We start from the raw sequence: 21007 nt of genomic DNA, 5'->3' as shown, positions 1-21007 counted from the left end.
ATTAGAGTCCTTAAAGTTATTCGTAGGGAAGGGTACTAGTTGCTCATGCACATAATTTTCTTTAGTAAAGAATTTATTAACATTGATTTTTACATCATATTTCAAATGTCATGTTTAATAAACAAGTATTCAAGAAGGGAATCTCTAACATGCCTATAATTTTTAAAAAATAATTTTATAATTTTTTAAAGCCAGAAGTTATGGTATGGCTCAAGTGGTAGAGTGCCAGCCTTGAGTAAAAAAACCTAAGAGAGGGGCCAGAAATTTGGCCTAGTGGTAGAGTGCTTGCTTAGCATGTAGGAAGACCTGGGTTTGATTCCTCGGTAGCACATACATAGAAAAAAGCCAGAAGTAGGGGCCAGGAGTTAGGCCTAGTGGTTAAAGTGCTTGCCTAGCATGCATGAAGACCTGGGTTCAATTCCTTGGTACCACATACATAGAAAAAAGCCGGAAGTGATGCTGAGGCTCAAGTGGTAGAGCTCTAGCTTTGAGAAAATCCAAGGACAGTGCTCAGGCCCTGAGCTCAAGCCCAGGACTGGCAAAAAAAACAAACAAACAAAAAAAGAAAAAAGCCAGAAGTGATGCTGTGGCTCAAGTGGTAGAGCGCTAGCCTTGAGTGCAAGCCAGGACTGGCAAAACAAAAACTAAGAGAAAGAGCCCAGGCCTTCAGTTTAAACCCCAATACCACTGCAAATGAACAACAAAGAAGTTATTCAAAAGGTCTCTAGAAAAATGCAAATATTTCTGGAATCCTAGCTACTTAGGTGGCTGAGATTTGAGGATTGTAGTTCAAAGCCAGCCTGGGCAGGAGTGTCCATGAGACTTTTTCCCCACCCAGTCCTGGGGCCAGGTCAAGGCCTGGTCACTGTTCTTAGATACTTTTTTGCTCAAGGCTAGTGTTCTGCCACTTGAGCCACAGCACCCTGGGAAAAATATACTGTAAATCATGCTTGTATTATCTATTCACATAATATAATACCACCTTATCTCTAGTCTCTCCTCTTCTCTTCCCCAGCCTTCACTCTGTTTTGATTTGGTTAAAATAGATGCAAACTCTAGTCATTTCTATTTTTACTACCTAGCCATTACATAATCCACACTGTAATTGCTGACTTGAAAAACTATTGGCAACAGTAGAAAAATCCCCAGAGTTTTAAACAGGAAAAGGATTATTACAGCACAAAAGCCTCTGGCAGCTTTACTGACTAGTAAACGGTCTGTAATCGTCACTTGCCAGTGGAAGTCACATGGCCCTGGGAATCATTCCCCTACCACAGAGAATGCAGACTGGGGAAGGGAGGAAACGCAGCTTCAGCTGGAAGAATGTGGCAGCAGTGAGGGTGTGCTTAGACCTGAGGGCTGCTCCAGCCGAAAATGGTGGAGGAGTGTGCCCTCGATAACTCAGGCACTTTTCCTGCTTTATTTTCTAACAAGGGACTGAAGTCTCCCATGGCCAGGACCTTTCCTCACCAACTCCTAACCTTCCAATAGCATTCAACACATGCCTGAAAGAACCTGAGGGATAGCAGACCACCTTATCAAATAGCTGCCATTTTATAAATAAACAGGAGTAAGGGTGCTGCTTGCTAGGCATAGAGGTTCTCTCCAAGGCTTTTTACATATTAGGCCGAACTAACTTATTCGGTTCTTCAATAAAATAGTCTGGTTCTGGGTTTCACAATCAAATAGAAATTTACTACCTGAGACAAATTCTCTATATGTATATATTGGGGAGTGTGGATAATATAGGAGATATAGACAGGACAACGTTGTCTTCCTCTGATTCTGCGAATTCGGTCACAGTCCAAACTGCAAGAAACAAGAAAGTCATAGAGTTTGAGTTAACTATATGGGACAATTCATTCAGTGAACATTTGTTGAATGTCATTATGGACTAAACGTTGGAGATGGATTAGTGAGCAAAATCTGCATGTGTAGGATAGCCAGGTCAGGAAGGGGAAACAGATTTTAATCAAAGTAATAAACACATCCTTGAAACCATAAAGGATGGTGAGGGAAAAGTACAGGGTACTAAGGGCATTTAGAACTAGGAACCTGAGGAGGGTCTTAGGATTCTTAAAAGATTACCTTAAGGAGTTGGAGGTTTGTTTTCTTTCTTTCTTTCTTTCTTTCTCTCTTTCTTTCTTTCTCTTTTTCCCTCTTTCTTTTTGTCAGTCATGGGACTTGAACTCTGGGCCTGGGCACTGTCCCTGAACTCAAGCCTACTGCTTTACCATGTTGAGCCACAGAGCCACTTTTGGCTTTCTGGTGGTTAATTGGAGATAAAAGTCTCACAGACTTTCGTTCTGGGGCTGGTTTTGAACCACAATCCTCAAATCTCAGCCTCCTGAATAGCTAGGATTACAGGCCTAACTTACCAGTGCCCAGCTCAGGGTTCTTTTAATTCAGCACTGTTGCTTCCTTCCTTCCCTCTTTCCTTCCTTAGCTAAGATTTATTGGATTTCTTTATCAGATTTTTTTTCTTTTTTGCCAACCCTGGGGCTTGAACTCAGGGCCTGGGCACTGTCCTTGAGCTTTCTCAAGGCTAGTTCTCTATACCACATGAGCCAGAGCATCATTTTCAGCTTTTTCTGTGTATGTGGTACCAAGGAATCAAACCCAGGGCTTTGTGCATGCTAGGCAAGCACACTAGCACTAGGCCACACTCCAGGCCCTGATTTACTAGATTTCCATCATGAAAAGGATAATGCTATTAGGTAATTTATGCTCTAACCAAATTAGGTCTTAATCTGATTTTTATAACAAACTTAATTCAAATTTAGCACTTTAATACCACAGGATCTAGTTTTTTTAAAAAAGTTGAATTTTGCTCTGAGAACTATATATTTATGGCATAAATCAGTTAAAACATTTTTGGCTATAAGTAACAAAAATCCAAACCCAATGCTTCATATAGGGAACAAAAGTGAGGAAGGAGGGGAAAGAGATCTAAGTTCATGTAAAGGAGATGTCCAGAGTTACACTTGCTTAAGGCACAGTTAGATCCAGGTACTCAAAAAGACTTCATCCAGTTTCCAGCCTTCTCAATCCCACAGCTCAAGATTTCACCCTTGTTGGCTTCATTCCCTGACAGTGTTCTCAGGGCTACAAGGTGGTTCTCAGTAACACGAAGCTTACCGTCTACAGGCTTGGCAACCCAGATGTAAAGAAATAAGAATGCACTTCTTAATAGTTCTAATTAGCACAGAGTTCTGATTGGCCTACACTTGGGGCTATGCCCATATCAACTACTGTTCTCTGACCTAAATAATATCCTCCACTTAACAGTAGTATGGTTAGGAAGACTCAAGCTCTCTACCAGTATCCTTAGATTCTATGTAAATCATAGGAAAGGAAGAATAAAACAAAAACTTTTTGTTAGAAAGTTTGGCTTTTCTTTTGAAGTTGGAATTGAAAATGGCTTCCATTTGAGTAAAAAGGGTAATAACAAGAGTTACTGGAGTACTCACAGAACAAGATCTAATAGATCTATTATTAAAACATCCTAATACAGATTCCCTTCTTAAATACTTGTTTGTTAAACATGACATTTGAAATATGATATAAAAATCAATGCTAATAATTGCTTTAATTAAAAAAAAATCCTGAGTTATGCAGCACTATAGCCATCAGACTACCAGCTAAAGCTGCCCTGTCCAGGGATGCTTTTAAAACTGCCTGGATTTCCATATCCTAAGTTCCATAAGAAGTTCGATGGCCTTCCCAGAATCTCTGCAAATTCCAAGGAGCTAATACTCTTAGTAATGTCTTTGACGCTAACAAGTTGGTTATCTATAATGATTTTTGTCAGGTATAAGTGTCTCATTTTTATATGGCAAAGCCAATTACAAACTAAAAGGTAGTGCAAGAAGAACAATGTACCTCAAGCCCTGAGCTGCATGTTTTGTTTCCTATGCTGGCTGGTTAGGCAATTGTTTTAGGAGTTGAACAAGTCTGGTTTTATAGCCAGGGTGAAGATGAAAGTAGATCAAGCTAAATTAGAAAGGGCAAAAAGAACAGCAAAATTTTTGTTTCAAGTAGTGGAAATTTCTTTTATAAAAAAAAATGTTTGGGCCAGGCGCTAGTGGCTCATGCCTGTAATCTTAGCTACTAAGGAGGCTGAGATCTGAGGATCACTGTTCAAAGCCAGCCCAGGCACAAAAAGTCTGTGAAGCTGTGCACTGTGGCTCACGTCTGTAATCCAGCTACTCAAGAGGCTGAGATCTGAGGACCAAGGTTCAAAGCCAGCCCAGGTACAAAAGAACCTAAGACTCTTATCTCCAATTGACCTCTAAAAACTGGGAAGCGGGGCTTGGCTCAAAGGTAAGGCAGTAGCTTTGATATGAAGAGCTCAGGGACAATGCCCAGGACCAAAGCTCAAGCCCCATGACTGACAAAAAAAAAAAAAAAAGTTTGGAATTATAGACTAGTAATGTTGAACAAGGAACCTTAAACTAATGAAAATTCAAACGTATCTTTACAAATAATGTATTTTAGACTCTCAAACTATGTATGTACACTTTGAGACATTATTTGCTAATACTATAAAGGGAATTACTTAAGATAGCCCAGGAAAAATAAACTTTCAGACCTCAAAGAAATAGAAAGGTCCAAAGAGATAGAAAGGTTCAAGAGTTTGTTAACTTCAGGAATGTTAGACAAAAAACTTTTTTAAAGTTTCTATACAGGACTGGGTACAATAGTCCCAGCATTCAGGTGGTGGAGGCAGGTAATTCTTGGGTTTAAAGTCAGCCTAGGAAATATAGGAAGACTCTAGACCTCAAAAACAAATGAAAATACTTTTGTGCAGCCTCGCAGAAGATTAACACTGGTCCAATCTGATGCTGTGCACTAACAAAAACCACCTAGTAGCCAAAGGGGACTTTGCCAACAAGAAGGCCACAGCTATTCCCTCAAGAGAACTAGGCTCTTATAGGTACTAACAAAATACCTACAATCATCCTACTTGTCCAGAACCCACCCTTACCAACCTCATTAAACTTGGCATTATTTAGGCAGGCAATGTAGAAGGTGAACATGAAAATGGTCCTGGCTACCTTCCCTCTAGCTGAATGAAACCTAACAGACCTTTAGGAACTTGTTTTCTAGACAATGAAGGTTCTACCATAAAGGTACTCTTTTCTTTTTTTTAATTTTTATTTTTTTGTCGGTCCTGGGGTTTGAACTCTAGGCCTGGGTGTTGTCCCTGAGGTCTTCAGCTCAAGGCTAGCTCTTTACCATAAAGGCACTCTTAACTACCCAGCAATACTCAGAGGAGAAACAAATATGTCATGCTGCTCAAAAAAACCATTATTTTTACACCTCTTTGCCAAGTGCACCAAACAACTATACTCCCCGTTGCTACTGTCATCTACTGACCTTCTGGTCATCAAGAACTCAGCTTCAGTCTGTCTTCGCACTACAAGTCAGACCCTGCCTGTTCATGACCTTCCCTCTCCTCCATCTCTCCCTCTCTCCCTTCTCCTTCTCTACACACACACACACACACACACACACACACACACACACACACACACACACTTCTCACCTTGTCTTGTACAACTTCTATTCTTCAACTTCATTTCCACCCCTAAAGAACTCCTTCCCATCATATTACCATCCATCAGTCCTTTCCTTGATTCATTTCTTTCTTCAGCCAAGTACTCTTAATTCTGAGACATGCCTCCAGCCCTTTTTTGCACTATTTTGAGAGAAAGTCCTGGTTTTTTCCCCAGTTCTATTCCTGGACTACAATCTACCTATTTTATGCTATTGCAGACAGGATGACAGGCACGCACCACCATGCACAGCTGCTTTTTTTTTTATGGTACTGATGTTTGAACTGAGAGCCCTGTATTTGCTACGTAAGATCTACTAGAACCACAGTCCCAGCTCATTCACACCAGATTCCATTTAAGATGGAAACTCACAGAATTTTCTGCTTACACTAGCCTAAAGCAGTAATCCTGATCTCAAGACTCCCATACAGCTGGAATGATGTGTCCAGCTTCTGGCTGAGAATGGGTCTTGTGTGTGTACCTGAGCTGGCCTCAAACTGAAACTCTCCCGATCTCGGCATCACATCACAAGCAGCTGAGGTTACAGTGTCCATCCAGATGTCCTCTGCTTTCATCTCCACATGCTTCACTGAGTCATGAAGGCTTTTTCTCTAAAACCATCATCCTCTTTAACACGAGGTGGGTCTTTGTCAATGCTCAGCTATTCCTTCATCTCCTACATCTCCTTCCTATCACTGCAATTGACAGAGAAGCTTTCTGAAACCATATCTCCCCCATTATCCCAATTTGCTCCTAGTGGATGATTTCACTTTTGCCAAGAGAAAACAAAACTCCAAGTAAAACAAACTCTGGGGAGGGTGCCATGAAGACAGGGGAGGGTGAAAAGAGAGTGAATAAAGATAAATAAGGATACAATAGTTTACTTGTACGAAAACATAGAACAATGAAATGTTGAAACCGGTTTAAGAAAGGGGGAAGGGAGGATAGGAGGGTGATAGAGAGGGCCAGTTTGATTGGGATATAAAGTATGCACAAAAATGTCACATGAATCCCCTGTACAATTAATGCATGCTAATATTTTATGTGTGGGCCAGTCCTGAGGCCCCAACTCAGGACTTAGGCACTGTCACTGAGCTTTTTTTGTTCAAGTTTAGCATTCTACTTGAATCACAGTTCTATTGACAGCTTTTTGCTAGTTAACTGGAAGTAAGACTCTCATGGTCTTTCCTGCCCAGGCCTCAGCCTTTTTTTTTTTCCTACTGGTAATGTAGTTTGAATTCTACCACTGAATCCATACTTACATTCTTTTTTTTTTTTTCAGGGCCTGGGCACTGTCCCTGAGCTATTTTGTGCTCAAGGCTAGCACTCTACCACTTGAGCCACAGCACCACTTCTGGATCTTTTTAAGTAGTTTACTGAAGATTAGTCTCACAAGGACTTTTCTACCTGGGCTGGCTTCAAACTGCAATCCTCAGATCTCATCCTCCTGAATAGCTAGGATAACAAGCATGAGACAAGGGTGCTCAGACTGCTTTAGTCATTTTTTAGATAGATTTTTATCCAGAGTCAGGCTTGAACTCTGATCCCTCCATTTTCATTTCCACATACCTGGGAATACAGACATGTGTGCTATTACACTAGACTTGATATTAACTAAAGTATTAGCTTTCCTTACATATTCAATTTAACAAAATTGCATTCACTCACATGCTGTAATTTAGGTTTTTTACTCTCTTAAGTATACCTTGAAAAGCCTCACATTTCTGAGACTTCTCTCACAATATTATTTTTTGGGACTTGGCCTGGAAGGACTAAAGTAAATCAGAGTGGCAGGAAAGGTATAAGGAATTCACTGAGAATGACTGATTTTCCTGCCTCTTTCACCCCAAAAAATAACCTAAGTTTTAATTTCTTTCATAATTAACCTAAGTATCAGTACTTCGGCAGAGATCTCTGCCCTTGCTGGACACCCCCTAGTTTATTTATTTCTAAGACAATGAAAAATGCCTGGAAAAAACTCATCTCCAATTAACCAACAGAAAAACAAAAATGGCACTGTGACTCAAAGTGGTAGAGCACTTGCCTTGAGTGAAAAAGATCAGGGCCCGAGTTAAAGCCCCATGCATGATAAAAATAAATTTGGTTAATTTTAATTAGTTAATTTTTTTAATGTGTGCACTTTAGGAGTTGGGGCATACTTCAGGTGATGTAGTACCTGATTAGCAAGTTTGAATCCAAGTTCAAATCCCAGCACATGGGTGGGGGGTGGGGGACAAAGAAAAGCACTAGAAACAAAAAAGTACGTATACTTTAATATTTGCTCAATATTGAATACTGTAAAACCAAACATCAGAGCTAGGTGTCTGTGGCTCATATTTGTAATATTAGCTACTCAGAAGACTGAGATCTTAGGATCATGGTTTGAAGCCAGCCCACAGTGGAAAAGTCTGTGAAACTCTTATCATCATCAAAAAGCCAGAAGTGAAGCTGCGGCTCAAGTAGTAGAGCACCAGTTTTGATCAAGTATATTAAGGCCCTGAGTTCAAGCCTCAGTACATACATAAGTATACACACACACACACACACACACACACACACACACACATCTTAAATTCCCACAATGAAGTAGGAGTTCCTGTTCCTTTAACCCCAGTTAGTGTGGGGCTAGAGATCAAACTCAAGAGCCTCAGACATGCTCAAATGGACAGTTATTTCATAAAAGGTACCATGCGGGACCAAATGCCTCAAAATTTCTTTCAAAAAAATTTCAAAAACTGCACCAACGCCTTCACTTGGAATTATTCTACTTTCTGGGTCTTCTTTTGGGACAGGACCTCAAAATTTCCAAAACTACTTCACCGAACATCATATTCTGTGAGACTTCAATAGATACTCCACCAAGAGAGTAAAAGAAATAAAGGAAATATTCCCTCCATTTCCCTTTTAGAATTTTACAATGCTTATTAAAAGTTTCTTTTTGAACCTGAGTGCCAGGAAGTCTACAAGCTCCTTCTGAGCTAAAGTGTGGCTCAAGTGGTATAGCACAACAGAACAAGCAAGCCCAATAAGAGCAGACTTTGAGTTCAAACTCAACACCAATTTTTTAATTTATTTTTTATTATAATTAATCGAAGGGTTACATTATATTCACCAGATAGAAGATGCACTACTTCACAAACATTGCTACCCTTTCTCATGTGTTTTTTTTTTTTTTTTTTTTGTGCCAGTCCTGGGGCTTGAATTCAGGGCTTGGGCTAGCACTCTATCACTTGAGCTATGGCACCACTTCTGGCCTGTTCTGTGTATGTGGTACAGAGGAATTGAACCCAGAGCTTCCTGTATGCTAAGCAAGCACTCTACCATTAGGCCACACTCCCAGCGCAGATTTTTCTTTTTTCTTTTTCTTTTTTTTCCAGTGGGTCATAGGGCTTCAACTCTGTGCCTGGGTGCTGTCCCTGAGCTCTTCAATTCAAGGCTAACACTCTACCCCTGGAGCCACAGCCCCACTTCCTGTTTTCTAGTAGTTAATTGGAGATAAGAGTCTCATGTTCTTCAGTGCCCAGGCTGGCTTTGAGCCATTATCCTCAGGTCTCAGCCTCCTGAACAGCTAGGTGTGAGCACCATGCCCAGCCTTTTTATTTTATTTATTTATTTATTTTTTGATTGTAATTAGTAAAAGGGTTACATGATATTTGCCAGATAAAAGGTGCATTAATTCACATACATTGATACCCTTTCACATGTCTTGGTACCCATTACCCTCCCCCATATTTATTTATTTTTTTAAGGTACTGACATTTAGAGAGCTAGCATGAAATCCACAACAAAAGAAAAATAAAACAGCTGCCAGCCCCTTGTCATTAGTTTTGACATAATTTATTTTGCTTTCTGGCAAAACTCTGTCTCAAAATAAGTCATTGGAGGCTGGGATTAGTGGCTTACTGGTAGAGTGCTTGCCTAGCATGCATGAGGTCTTGGGTTCAATTCCTCAGTACCATATACACAGAAAAAGCCAGAAGTGGCACTGTGGCTCAAGTGGTAGAGTGCTAGCCTTAACCAAAAGAAGCTCAGGGACAGTGCTCAGACCAAGTTAAATCCCCAGGACTGGGAAGGGGGAAACAAAAGTAAAAATCAAACTAAGTCACTGGGGAAACAGAGATCAGAAGTTGTCTGTAACCAGAAGCAATGGGGGAAGTACTCTGCCCACTCATGTTGTCACTTGTGTTCTCTTTTACGCCAGTATTTTACATCATTTCTGGGAAGCTAGGCCTCCCCCACCCTTCCTAAGATGTGTGATGGTTTCATCTGATGTCTGAGGACATCACAGCAAACCACAGACTCTGCACTCCTGGTTACACTCTGTCTGCTACTATCCAGATTGCCTACATCTCAGCATGCTAGTTAGTGGGAAATCCCTCAGTCCAACACTTTGGAGGCCTAAAACTCCCATCCTTAGCAACTTTGGCTGCTTGTCTTTTTATAGACAAAACTCAGAAGGAAAGAAAAGTGTTTCTTAAGGGCCCTGGATTCTTTCTTGAGGGCCTTTATTTTTAACTCATTGGTGTCTCTTTCCTGCCCCTCCAACTATGACACAGTGCTTTCTCCTCTCTATCCTTTCCATAGTCTAGCTGTCAGAAATTAACACCATAATCTCACTCATAGCTTCACTTACATAATCAAAATGCTTCAAGATCAAATACCTTCCCAGAGTATTTTTTTTTCTCTTTCTTTCTAGAGGTCTCCCTAAGTTCTCTTGCTCGTGACTAGCACTCAATTCCTTGAGCTATATCTCCAATCTGTTTTGCTGGTTAATGGAGATGGGAGAGTTACAGACGTTTCTGCCCTGGCTGGCTTCAAGTCACAATCCTTTAGGTCTCAGCCATCTGAGTAGCTAGGATTATAAACATGAGGCACCAGAACCCAGAATAGTTTCAAGTTCCATCTGACCCTGGCTTTGGAAGAGCCAAGGAAAACCAGGAGTTTGAAGACTCAAAGCCATTTGAGTCTTCATTTACTCATTCAACAAAAATTGTTTATTTCCTCTTCTGGCAGTACTGAGAACTAAATTGTGGACCTTAACTTTGCAAGGCAAGTCTCTACCACTTGATACAAACCTCCAGCTTCTTTTTTTTTTCTTTTTTATGTCCTTAAACTCAGTGCTTGGGCTCTGTCCCTTAGCAATTCCTGCTGAACAATGGTGCTCTACTACTTGAGCCACAATTCTCCTTCCAGGTTTTTGGTAATTAACTGGAGGTAAGAGTCTCATGCACTTTCCTGCTTGGGCTGATTTCAAACCATGTCCCTCAGATCTCAGCCTCTTATATAACTAGTATTACAGGCATGAGCCAGTACCATCTGGCCATATTGGTTATTTTTAAGATTGATTCTCACTTTATGCCCATAGTGACCTGGACTGAGATCCTCCTATTTGAGTTTCCCTGTGTTGCTGGGGATGACTACTATGTTCATTGTGCTTCTCCTATTGCTTGAACTACATGCACACCAAACACTGCATCTGGTTATTGTTTGAGATGCAGTCTTGTGAATTTTTTGCTTGGACTACCCTCAGACTGTGAACCCCTATTCTCCACCTCCGAAATAGCTAGGATTACAAGCTTGAGCCACCATACCTGGGTCAACAAATATTTCTTAAGGGGCTAACCAGTGTAGGTTTTGCTTAGTTCTGGGATGCAGCAACAAAGAAAACAAATGTGGTTTCTATGTTCCTAAGCTCACACTATGAAGAGAGCAGGTGAGAATAAGAGCAAGATCCAAAGCCAAAGGTCTGTACTAGAAAACAGGCAAGATCCTCTAGCCAACAATGGGATACCAACAAAAAGCCTATGAGCAGGCAAAGAGTTATTTAGGAAGATGAAGTGGTTCAGAGAATGCACTCATCCTCTCTCATCCTCTCTCTCCTGTTGGCAAGGGAAAATCACTGTGGTAGACTGAGTCCATCAATAACAAAATGACTAGAGCCTTCATACCCACTGCTGCCATGAATTACAAACTTTTTATAAGATCCTGAAAGCTGCAAAGAAAAGCATAAGGCTTAGACTGGGTATGTGGCTCAAGCAGCAGAGTACCAATAATGGAGTAAGAAAGCTGAATATGAGCTCAGGATCCCGAGTTCAAACCTCAGTATCAAAACAAAACAAAAATAAACCTGAGAGTTGAACTGGCAAGATAAAAATTCTAGAGGGCACATCAGAGAAGAAGTAGGCTGACCAGTGACTCACACTTGTAATCCTAGCTACTCACAAGGCATGGATCTAAGGATTGCTGTTGGAAGCCAGCCTGGCAGAAAACTCTGAGACTTTTATCTCCAGTTAAGCACTAAATTTTAAAAAATGCCAGAAGTGGAGCTATGGCTCAAGTGAAAGAGTGCTAGCCTTGAGTAAAAAAGCTAAGGGCCAGCACCCAGGTCCTGAGTTCAAGCCTTAGAACCAACACAGACACAAAAAAAGTAATATGTAATGATATATCATAATATATAATGATAATTATAAAACATAGTGTGTGTGTGTGTGTGTGTGTGTGTGTGTGTGTGTGTGTGTGTGTGTGTGTCCATCACAGGGCTTGAACTCTGGGCCTGGGCACTGTACCTGAGCTCTTCAGCTCAAGGCTAGGGCTCTATCACTTTGAGCCACAGCACCACTTCCAGTTTTCAGGTGGTTAATTGGATATGAGTTTCATAAACTTTCATGCCCAGGCTAGCTTTGAACCTTGATCCTCAGATCTCAGCTTCCTGAGTGTCGGGGTTTTTAGCACTCTTTGCCTCCTGACCAGCAGGAAGGGCAAAGAGAACACGCCCCGACTAAGACGAGACTGAGAAAGGATAGGGCCGGCTGGCCGCCTTCACCCAGCCCTCCCTTCTCCAGAGGGAAGACACAGATGTGCCAGGGAGAATGTCACAGCAGACTCATTTAATGGGAAGATACCAGGGGCTAAAGTAAGAAGCAGGAATCTATTAACATAAAAGTAGGCAGGACAGGGGGAGGTAGGTGCAGTCAGAGAGGGCTACGGGGCCAATCCATGGGTTCGAGGTAGCCTTATTTTACATCACAAACCATAGCCAAACCTCCCAACCAGGAGACAGGCAGGTTGAATCTCCAAAACCAGGAAGTGAGCACTGGGCCATGAGGTAGGCCTTTTACCTTTGATGTGACATGCCCCACACCTGAGTAGCTAGGATTACAGGTGTGAGCCATGGGCACCCAACCTACTTGTTCTTTTTGAATACTCTGTGTGAGTTTAAATTATTAGTTCTTTAAATAATGATTTAATCTTTAAATTTCAATCTTTGATCTATGTGGAATTTATTTTGATACAGAGAGAGTCATTCGATTCCTTGGTACCACATACATAGAAAAAATGCCAGAAGTGGTGCTGTGGCTCAAGTGGTAGAGCTCTAGCCTTGAGAGAACCCAAGAACAAAGCCCAATTGGGTAATTGTTCTAATCCTGTTTATAAAAGTAAAGGAAGGGGGCCGGGAGTTTGGCCTAGTGGTTAAGGTGCTTGCCTAGCATGCATGAAGACCCAGGTTCGATTCCTCGGTACCACATACATAGAAAAAAGCCGGAAGTGGTGCTGAGGCTCAAGAGGTAGCGCTCTAGCCTTGAGAAAGTCCAAGGACAGTGCTCAGGCCCTGAGCTCAAGCCCAGGACTGGCAAAAAAAAAAAAAAAAGTGAAGGAAGGCTGGGTGCCAGTGGCTTATGTTTGTAATCGTAGCTACTCAGGAAGCTGAGATCTGAAGATCGTGCTTCAAAGCTAGCCCGAGCACAAATGTCTGTTGCCTGTGAGACTCTTACCTCCAATTAACCCAGAAACAGGAAGTAGCATTGTGGCTCAAGGGGTAGAGAACTAGCCATATTCTGAAGAGCTCAGGGACAGCACCCAGGCGCATAGTTCAAGCCCCATGACAAAGACACATTCACACACACACACACACACACACACACACGAATAAGTTGTGGGGGAAAGGAGTCAGGGAGGAGGAAAAGGGAAAAGAGGTAACAAATTGTGAAGACTGCTATTCCAAACTGTGACATTTGGACTTGACTATGTAATTAACATGAATGTAACAGGAGATTTTTAAAGAAGAAAGATGAAACCAGTTTTTAATAGGAAGATGAATGAGAACAAGTGACTAAAGACAGTGTAGCTACTAGATAAGGAAGGCCTACATTAAAGGACAGTCAGTATACACAAAGATGACAAGACTAAAAAGCCAACCCTCAGGTTTGCTCTCTAGTTCTGAAGCCAAAGTCCCTATAAGGCCCAAAGATATTAATCTGCAATTGGACAGGACAAACATTAAGATCTTCTACCTCATCTGGGTTCTGACCCTACAGCAACAAAAGGAGGTAGGCTCCAGGGCATAAAGACAGTCTCATCATCCCCATTGCATGATAGGCAACAGACTAAGGTTCCTAGGATTCAATTATACCTGCTGTTCCTTTAGGGGTAAGGAGTTGTCAGAGATACACTCCTCTCCATCAGTTTCTTCAAATATGATCTTAAGATGACTGGTATCAGAATCACCTGTGAAAGATGATCAAATGTGATTCCTGGCCACCATTCTCCACCCACTGAATTAGATTATCTAAAAGAAAACATAGATCTATATGTTAAACAAATATCTAGTCCTGGGACTGGGAATGTGGCTCAGTGGCAGTGTGCTTGCCAAGCACGCATGAAGCCCTGGGTTCGATTCCCGAGTACCACATAAACAGAAAAGGCCAGGAGTGGCAATGTGGCTCAAGTGGTAGAATGCTGGCCTTCAGCAAAAGAGGCTCAGGAACAGTGCCCAGGCACTGAGTTCAAGCCCCAGGACTGGCAAAAAAAAAATCCAGGGCCAAGAATTTGGCCTAGTGGTAGAGTGCTTGCCTAGCATGAACGAAGACCTGGGTTCAATTCCTTGGTACCACATACATAGAAAAAAAATGCCAGAAGTGATGCTGTGGCTCAAGTGGTAGAGCTCTAGCCTTGAGAAAACCCAAGAACAAAGCTCAGACCCTGAGCCCAAGCCCAGGATTGGCAAAAAAAAAAAAAAAAAATCCAGTCCCCACGTCTAATACCTATAGATAATTCTGATGCATTAAAGCTTTAAAACCATAGCTTTAAAGAGCAATACTAGAGGAAGGGTCTTATATGGCCAAATGACCTACGTGCATAGACTATCCAATCTGTGTATACAATCATCCCCATCCAACCTTCAGAAGACAACACATTTCTCCTCAGCAATGTTTCTTTTTTCTAGTCTCAGGATTCTACAACCCATTCCTTTAACCTCCATTCTGCAGTACAGCTCTAGACCACACAGAACACTCATAACACTTCTAAGGGCTAATGACTAACAACTGCTCACAACTATCTACTTGATAGAGCCTTCTATCCCTGCTATAAATTTGAGGACCATTCCAGATCAGAAAAGTTGAAGCTCACTCCATACCCTCAGTTCTTAGCATCTACAATCAACCCAGTCTCCCACTTGTTTTGTTTTTTTATTTTTATTTGTTGAGACAAGAGTCTCATTATGTGGCCAAGACTGGCCTCAAACTTATGCTCTCCTCCTTGAGCCTCCAGAATGCTGCGATTACAGGCATATGCCACTATATCCAGCCTTTTCCACTACTTCTTACTATGCTTCACTAGTAAAGAGTTCCATCCTAAAATTTATACGCTCATGTCCCTCCTCAAAATTCAAAAAGAAATTCTACATTCAGGTTTGACAAAACTCTGAACTCTTAAGGCCAATGATGCCAGCTAGGTCTCATTCAATAAGAAGAGGTAGCCTGAGGAATGTTCACTTCCTCTAACCTACCGGAAGGGAAACCCAGGGCTGCTGTAGGCTTCCATAAAGGAAGCTTATTTCTAAGATAAACTAGCATGAGCTAATTTATCAAACATAAGCTAGTTAAAAAGAACAGACAGGGCTGGGAGTTTGGCCTAGTGGTAGAGTGCTTGCCTAGCATACACGAAGACCCAGGTTTGATTCCTTGGTACCACATACTTAGAAAAAGCCAGAAGTGGTGCTGAGGCTCAAGTGGTAGAGTTCTAGCCTTGAGAAAAATCCAAGGACAGTCCTCAGGCCCTGAGCTTAAGCCCAGGACTGGCAAAAAAAAAAAAAAAAAAAAACCAGCAGACAGTGTCCTAGCAGCAGAAGCTGAGGGAGAAAAAGGAAAGGTAAGGTAGGTTTTCTGGTGATTAATTTTAATGTAAGTAGCAAGCACATAAAATATAAATAGAATAATATGTAACCTTGTTCAAATCCTTATATGTCAACTATCTGATCCTTCCAAAAAAAAAAACTGGCTTTATACTAAAAAGGTAAGAATGTTAAAAGACAAGTAATTGCAAAATTATTTATGACCGTAATCCTGAACTGCATGTTCCTGTCCCTTCTTACCCTTCACTTACTCTCTAGTTCTAAGTTTCAGGCCTAATGAATCAGCTTCCTGTTTCAATGCTGCCTCACCTTATCCCTCAGACCATTTTTTCTACCGTGATTACAATTTCATCCCAGTCTATTGGTCTACCTTCGGCAACCCTAAGTAAAAAATATTCCTACCTTGATTCTTTACCTTTATCCTCAGTATATATGTACCCACTTCCATGGCAAGAAAGTCCCTGTCAGCTTCATTTCTGGAAAAAAACAAAAGTAGTAACAACACACAAATAAAATATCAAAATAATCAGATACTAGAGCCCAGGTGCTGGTAGCTTACACCTGTGATCCTCGCTACTCAAGAGGCTAATATCTGATGACTGTGATTTGAAGCCAGCCTGGGTAGGAAAATCCATGAGACTATCATCTCAGAAAAACAACTCAGAAAAAGCTGGAAATGGTGCTGTGGTACAAGTGATAAGACTCTAGCCTTGAATATAAAGAGGCTCGGGGCAGTGCCTATGCCCTGAACTCAAGTGCCAGGACCAGAGAGAGAAAAAAGATAACAGAGGTGGAGATGAGAGCAGACCAAACATTCATGTAGTACTTTGTAGGTGCTAATCTATTCTTCTAAGTATTTTACATATATTTAATTTAATTTTCACAAATATTTAATTTATAAATTAAGAAACAAGGAACAGAGTAATGACAATGAAGAAAGTGACTGGAAGCCAGGCGCCAGTGGCTCACGCCTGTAATCTTAACTACTCAGGAGGCTGAGATATGAGGATTGCAGTTCAAAGCCAGCCTGGCCATGAAAGTCCAGGAGGCTCTTATCTCCAATTAACCACCAAAAAACCAGAAATGTCGTTATGGCTCAAAGTGGTAGAGTGCTAGCCTTGAGCCAAAGAGCTTAAGGAAAGCACCCAGCCCAGATTTTAAGCCCCACCACTGACAAAAATAAAAAGAGGCCGGGAGATTGGCCTAGTGGTAGAGTGCTTGCCTAGCATGCACAAAGACCCAGGTTCAATTCCTTGGTACCACATATATAGAAAAAGCCAGAAATGGTGCTATGGCTCAAGTGGTAGAGCTCTAGCCTTGAGAAAGCCCAAGGACCGTGCTCAGACCCTGAGTCCAAGCCTCAAGACTGGCAAAAAAAAAAAAAAAAAAGAAAGAAAAAGAAAAAAGAAAGTGACTGGATCCCAGAAATTCTGAGAAAATAGGTAGAACAAGTCCTAGTGACTGGTTGTCAAATGTGGCAAGGAAAGGAAGGACTTTTAGTCACTATTAGTTAGAGGCTTTAGCCATTACATGCTATTTACAATGTACACAAGAGGACACTGGAGAAGGTACAAGTAGGAAAAAGAAGGAAATGTGTTTTTTCCATGAATGCAAGGTATCAGGGAAGAAGTAGAGTGCATACTTGCCTAACATGCAGGAAGCCCTAGGTGTAATTCCTAGCATCATTTTTTTTTTTAAATACTGTTGGCAGTGCTGGAGATTGAACTCAAAGCCTTGTTCACGTCAGTCAAGTGCTCTACCATTTAAGCTATGTACCCAATCCCTTTTATGGGATTCACATCCACCTACATGTGAAAATGCTTACACCAAGCCTTCTTATTCCACACTGTATCCTGAACTCTTAGTCCCAGGACAGCCAATTATTCCACTGGGCCAGAAGTCCCAGAAAGAGAGGTCAAAACACAAATTTTGAATAGATTCAAGAGAAAGGGGTGCTAATTTCAAGGATCAGGTAGTCTTACAGGCCAGCAGAATCAAAGAGGGAAAGGTATTTGAAGACAAAAACACAGTTCTAGAATGCTGAGAAATGGGGTTAGAAATATAGAATGAGCGGATGAGTTAGTCCCACCCATAAAGATTGCAAGCCAATATATAATATAATTTTATATATATAATATATAATCTGGTGGAAACCAGATTTATGGCAAAGGGAGCAAAACAAGCTGAATTTTGTGAAGAGGGTTCCAAAGGAGCCACTTCACCAAGCAGTAATTTTAGGAGGCACAATATATAGGTTTAGTAGCTATAGTGAAGAGTCTAGAGGCTTGAACAAAAAGGTGAGTACAGTCTACAAATGAGAACACAAGTAGAGATAAAGCCTGCCTGTCTCTCTCCCTCCCCCACCCTCTCTCTCTCTCCTTTTGTCCATCATGGACTTGAACTCTGGACCTGGGCGCTGTCCCTGAGCTCTTCAGCTCAAGGCTACTGTAGCACCATTTCCAGTTTTCTAGTGGTTAATTGAAGATCAGCAACTCACTGACTTTACTGCCCAGGCTGGTTCTGAACTGCGATCCTCAGCTCTCAGCCTCAGATCTCCTGAGTAGCTAGGTTTACAGGTGTGAGCCACTGTGCCCAGCTAGCCTTTCTTTCTTCAATAAACCAAAGGCACAGAGATCATAAATACATCTCTGGTGACTATACTCTTAACTTTCTATTCTCTTGAGGATGAAACTCATTATGTTTGGTTGTGTTTTCCTGTCTACCCAAAGAACAGTACTACCAAGATCTTACACAACAACTGATTCACCATCAGTTCAGCTCTGTCACGGCCTGCTGTACCTCACACTGCACTCAGTCATATACCAGATGGCCCAGAAAAAAACAAGCCAGTATGATATGTCAAAGTCCTATCCATAGCTGACCTCACCCTCTGGGATAGGTTTCATTTCCAAACTGAAAGCAAATGAAGGTCTGGGGAACTCCAAAGATCAACAGAGCCAGGAACAAGTGGTCCCTATCAGTTTTCTGATTGGTCCCAGGCTGGAACTCAAAACAGAAACCAGACCATTGATAAGACAGTTTATGATGTCTGTCTCCAAGACTTCAGATGCCAAGTACATGTTTTTCAATATTTACAACAGGGTATAACCACAATTTCCCAACTCCTGACTACTAAATATCTAATTCTACATATCTAATTCTATGAGTGTTTAAGACAACTTATTAAGTTTTAAAGCTTTGTGGACGCTCTAATACCTTAAATACCAGGAGACTATGGGTTGCTCAGTCTTCAAATCATTTAACTATAATGAATTTTACTACCTCCTCATCCTTTTTTATCTCCCTATGAACACTTGACAAAATTCCTATCTCACTAAAAAATTTCTAAGTTATTTATAAAGGCCTTTTCATTGGAGCAATAGTAACATAACAAAATTCTAGTTCATCTAAGGATTTAGTTTATTTGCTTGAGGCTTATTTTTTTAATTTTTTGCCAGTCTTGAGCTTGAGTTCAGGGCCTGAGCATTGTCCTTGGGCTTTCTCAAGGCTAACACTTTACCAATTGAGCCACAGTACCACTTCTGGCTTTTTTCTATGTATGTGGTACTAAAGAATCAAATCCTAGTCTTTGTGCATGCTAGGCAAGCACTCTACCTCTAGGCCAAACTCCTGGCCCAAGGCTTATTAATTGCCAGCCCTAGGGCTTGAACTCAGGGCCTGGGCACTGTTCTTGAGCACTTTAGGTCAAGGCTGGCACTCTACCACCTGAGTCACAGCACCATTTCCAGCTTTTTCTGTGTGCATAGCACCGAGGAATTGAACCCAGGCTTTGTGCATGTTAGGCAAGCACTCTACCACTAGGCCACACTCCTAGCCCTAGAGATTCACTTATAACTAGCTATATGACTCCGGGCAAGTAACTTCACTTTTCTGAGCTCAATTTCAGACTCCAAATCTGTAAAGTAAGGAAGTTTGAAACGCAAGGAAAAACATAAAATGTTCTTTTTTAATTTGTTTGCTTTTTTGAAACAAAGTCATACTACGCAGCCCAGGCTGACCTCAACTCATGGTTCTCAAGCCTCAGTCTTTGAATACAGGTTTACTACATGCCATCATAAAACTTTTTGTTGTTGTTGTTTTGCCAGTCCTAGGGCTTGAACTCAGGACCTGAGCACTGTTCTTTGAGCACTTTTGTTCAAGGCTAGTGGTCTAATATTTGAACCACAGTACCACTGGCTTTTTTTGTGTACATGGTACCAAGGAATCGAACCCAGGGCTTCGTGCATACCATGAAGGCCACTATGCCACACTCTTGGCCCCAAAACATTTTGTTTGTTCTTAATGGTGGTGGTATTTTTCAAAGTACTAGGATCTAAACTCAGGACCCTAGCACTTGCTCAGCTTAATTCCTAGGCTGTTGCTCTACCACTTGAGCCACACCTACAGCCTAGCTTATTAACTTAGAAATGGAGTCTGGACTTTTTTAGCCAGGCTGATTTAACTTCAATTTCTGAACCTCAGCCCCCTAACTATCTGGAATTTCAGACAGGAACTACCAGCATCCAGATATGAAATGTTCTTATGAGGAGGATGTGGAGGGAGGAAGATGGGGCCAAAAACATGAGAAGGGGGCTGGGCGTGGTGGCTCATGTCTGTAATCCTAGCTACTCAGGAGGCTGAGATCTGAGGATCACGGTTCAAAGCCAGCCTGGGCACTGAAGTCCATGAGAGTCTTATGTCTAGGAAGTGGCACTGTGGCTCAAGGATAGGGCGGTAGCCTTGAAGAGCTCAGGGACAGCACCCAGGCCCAGAGTCCAAGCCCCATGACTAAGGAAAAAAAAAAAAAAGCATGAGAAAGGGTATCAATGTTCAAGAAGTAATGCACCTACTACCTGATGAATGTAACTGTAACCCCTCTATATATTATCCCAAAAATAAAAATAAATAAATAAAATTTAAAAAGAAGGTAGTTCAGAGACCTGACTATAAACCCAGACTACTTATCTATATATTCTTTTCAAAGTCAATGAAGTCTTTTTAAGGAAAGGAAATGGCACTTCATTTTAAGTCTAAGCGTCATTTCACTGTAATTGCAACTGATAAATTGATAATACACCAAGACAATTTGTGATTTAAAAAAAACTACTGCCCAAAAGTTCTCTCTATAATGGTTGAAGATGACAACCTTGCTTTATGCAGCTGTAGCTCTACAAACTCGTCCATTTACCATCCAAAAACCCATGAGAAAATAGCTAGTTTTGCCTGTGACATTCTCATCATGCTATTGGGAGAACAAAATAAAATTCCGAATTAGCAATAAAAAAAAATGTTCTTAAACTGAGAAAAAGACTTAAGG

At 41.3% G+C, this 21007-nt stretch overlaps 1 long non-coding RNA gene across 2 annotated transcripts in view; it reads right to left on the bottom strand.

Moving 5' to 3' along the window:
- Positions 1-16169, bottom strand: part of LOC150060620 (uncharacterized) — a 41740-nt gene extending 25571 nt beyond the window's left edge. For both annotated transcript variants that reach the window (XR_016536237.1, XR_016536238.1), the window contains exons 1-3: positions 16093-16169; positions 13969-14063; positions 1701-1809 (exon numbers count right to left, since the gene is read on the bottom strand). This is a non-coding gene — a long non-coding RNA (uncharacterized LOC150060620). The remainder of the gene's footprint in view (positions 1-1700; positions 1810-13968; positions 14064-16092) is intronic.
- Between the last annotated feature and the right edge of the window lie 4838 nt (positions 16170-21007).

The sequence above is a fragment of the Megascapheus bottae genome, chromosome 7, assembly GCF_031878675.1.
Source record: "Megascapheus bottae isolate mThoBot1 chromosome 7, mThoBot2.hap1, whole genome shotgun sequence".
Taxonomy (NCBI): domain Eukaryota; kingdom Metazoa; phylum Chordata; class Mammalia; order Rodentia; family Geomyidae; genus Megascapheus; species Megascapheus bottae.
Note: the sequence above shows the minus strand (reverse complement) of the source record. Positions and strands in the feature narration are given on the sequence as shown.